Consider the following 3,347-nt stretch of genomic DNA (forward strand, 5'->3'; position numbering starts at 1 on the left):
CACACACATAGACACACAGATATCAACAGACACACACACAGAGACACACATCCTTATGGCCCAGTCTCCCGCTCTCCACATTTCCTCAGTCTTTTGTAGGTTCCAGTTTCCTTCTCTCTCACCCTCATCTCTCCCTTCACCCTCAAGGGTCTCCTCATTCTTTTAGCCCAGACTGACCATCTGTAATCCCAGCTTCTGCCCTGACTTCTGACTTTTCTTACCCTACATTTCTGCTCCTTTGGTGGGTTTCACCCCTTCACCCCCTGGCGCTCCCCTTTATTTAATCTTAATTTAATCTAACCTCCCGTATATCTTAATTTGCTGGAGGTTGGAATTGGAAGCGGTGGTCTTTACCTTTCAGACCGACACTGTGAACAAGTGAAATAGCTGAGTAGTGATAGTTTTAGGGTACACTAGTAGAAATTACATATATTCCTTCTGAGCGTGTGGGGTGATTATTAAGAGGATAAAGCTGGATAAAGCCATACTGTGTTGTTTCATTTAAACCAGTGATTCTCAACCAGAGGCAGTTTTGTTGCCAAGGGGACATTTGGCAATGTCTGGAGACATTTTTAGTTGTCACAACTGGAGGTGGGGGAGGAGGGATGTTCCTGGCGTCTAGTGGGTAGAGGCCTGGGATGCTGCTAAATAACCTACGCTGCACAGGACTGCTCCACAGCAAAGAATCATTGGGGCCAAAATATCCACAGTGCCGAGCTGGAGAAACCCTGGCTTATATATTCTTCTCCCTTCTTCCCCAGGCCCTCCTCTGCCCTGTCTCCTGATATTCTGGGTCCTCACAACCTAAGCTTGTCACTTGTGTCCCACGGCCCCAATTGCTGGGTTTGCCCACTGCCTGGAGAGCACACCATGCTTGGTTTGAATCTCCACGGTGCAAGCTCACCATGAACACTCCTTTGCTCTTGGAATCCTGGTTGGTGGGAGAGGAAGGGCCTTCCAAAGTTTTTCTTTCACCCACCTTCTGATTCTTCAGAGGAAAAGAAGTGACTTTGCTAAGGTCACAGAGCTACTCAGGGTCTACTCTGGGGGCTCCAGCAGGGTTCCCCACTTCCAGCGCCCTTCTCTTTCTACTCACTCACTGCTTTGGGTCAAATAGAAGAAAATACAAACTGACTGCCTGGGCTAGGACAGGAATCAGATGGATGGGGCTCATTGAAATAGGGACACACTAATGCACTTCCCAATTTGTTTTTCTGGGTTGCATGCTCTAGTGCTCGGGCAAGGGTCCCTGCCAGCCACGTGGTATGGCTGATGCACCTTCCTGTCCTCGTAGGGGGGACGCCTTGACGTCCAGTGCCATGCTGGGCAGGGCATTAGGAACAACAGCTTTGGGTAGGCTGTCTTCATGCTGTGCCATGTAGCCAACTATGTACTGAGTCAAGTAGTGCCTGAATCTGGGAACAGAATAGCGTAGACACAGACTTTCTGCAGTCAGGAACCACAGTTTGAGAGAATTACAAGGCAATCTGGGCAACTTCCGTGTCTTCCTTCGCTCCCTCACCTCTCCCCAAACAACCACATTTTATCAGTGAGGAAAAGGACCTTTTGGTGGGAGGGAGAGGGGATGGGCCAGTGTTTTTCCAAGTAAGGTCCTTTGACCTACAAGCCTCAGAATGGCTTTGGGGGAATGTAAAAATGCATATTCCTAGACCTACATTTTTCATCTCCGGGGTATGGGGCCTCACGCTGAAATTTTTAACAAGTTCCCAGGGTATCCTTCTGTAGTCAGAAGTTTAAGAACCACTGACCCAGACATTTGAATAATTAGGCTTTTTTTCCCCCCCAAACAATCTCAGAAAGTCGGACACTTGTAGACAATGTCTGAATGTCAGAGAGAAGATCTGCTGCTAAAAAAAGACAAAGAAAAACAAACAAAACCATGTCTCTTCTTGGTGACATCTCATGGCCGTAAGGTGACTGAGTTTGAGTGGAGCTTTGAAGTTGTAAGGACCACATCTGGGAACGTGTACAACATATCAGGGAGGGATCAGGCTTTGCTCCTGTTGCGAGTTTTGAAAGGGCTGGCACTGGCCTTCTTCTGCTCTCCTGGCACCTCTTGCGTTCCCTCTTAAGGCCTCTTCAAGAGCCCTTTCTTTGAGAACTGCTTTTTACCCAGCTCCCCAAGGGTGCTCAAGGTGCCTGCTCATCGATCCACCTTGAACAGGCACCAATATATTCTAATTAAGAGAGTATACAGGCTTCTCCTTTCGGCGGCGCGTGGTGGCAAGAAGGCGGTGCAGATTTCCAAGAAGAGGAAGTTTGTTGCTGACGGCATATTCAAAGCTGAACTGAACGAGTTTCTCATTTGGGAGCTGGCTGAAGATGGGTACTCTGGAGTTGAGGTCCGAGTTACACCAACCAGGACAGAAATCATTATCTTGGCCACCAGGACACACAATGTTCTTGGTGAGAAGGGCCGGAGGATCCGGGAATTGACTGTTGTGGTTCAGAAGAGATTTGGCTTCCCTGAGGGCAGTGTAGAGCTTTATGCTGAAAAGGTGGCCACAAGAAGTCTGTGCGCCATTGCCCAGGCAGAGCCTCTGCGTTACAAATTCCTAGGAGGCCTTGCTGTGTGGAGGGCCTGCTGTGGTGTGCTGCGGTTCATCATGGAGAGTGGGGCTAAAGGCTGCGAGGTCGTGGTGTCTGGGAAACTCCCAGGACAGAGGGCTAAATCCATGAAGTTTGTGGATGGCCTGATGATCCACAGTGGGAACCCTGTTAACTACTATGTCGATACTGCCGTGCGCCATGACGTGTGCTGGGCACAAGGTAAAGATCATGCTGCCTTGGGACCCAACTGGTAAGACTGGCCCTAAGAAGCCCCTGCCTGATCATGTGAGCATCGTGGAACCCAAAGATGAAAGAAATACTGCCCACCACCTCCATCTCCGAGCAGAAGGGTGGGAAGCCAGAGCCGCCCGCCATGCCCCAGCCGGTACCCGCAGCATAATAGGGTCTCCTTGGCCGCTGGATCTGGATGTTGCTCTATAAAGACATTTAATAAAAATCTTTTTAAAAGAAAAAAAAAAAAAAAGAGTATACAGGCCGTGGACACAGTCCTCATTTTCACAGTAATGCTCACTGGTTTTTGGCTCCCGCCCAAGCATGAAGGATTTTCCGGGGGTGGTGACACTCCGTCTGTGCAACTAGCAAAAGTCCTGGGTTGGTGTCTCTGTTTATTCTTTTGCATTTTGCAGGACCAAGCTTTGGACTCAGCTCTCCTTTCTCTCTTTCCAAAACCCATAGTCCTTTGCGGAGGGGATGCTGCTGTGCTGTCTTGCTGCTCCGATGTCCCAGAAGCACAATGGTTCCCTGAGCATGGACCC

The 3,347-nt window shown here is 49.3% G+C and overlaps 1 pseudogene; it reads left to right on the forward strand.

Moving 5' to 3' along the window:
* Nucleotides 1-1,265: 1,265 nt before the first annotated feature.
* Nucleotides 1,266-2,971, forward strand: LOC114905743 (annotated as a pseudogene).
* Nucleotides 2,972-3,347: the final 376 nt, after the last annotated feature.

Source organism: Monodon monoceros, unplaced genomic scaffold, assembly GCF_005190385.1.
Source record: "Monodon monoceros isolate NGI ecotype Baffin Bay Population unplaced genomic scaffold, NGI_Narwhal_1 Super_Scaffold_22, whole genome shotgun sequence".
Lineage (NCBI taxonomy): Eukaryota > Metazoa > Chordata > Mammalia > Artiodactyla > Monodontidae > Monodon > Monodon monoceros.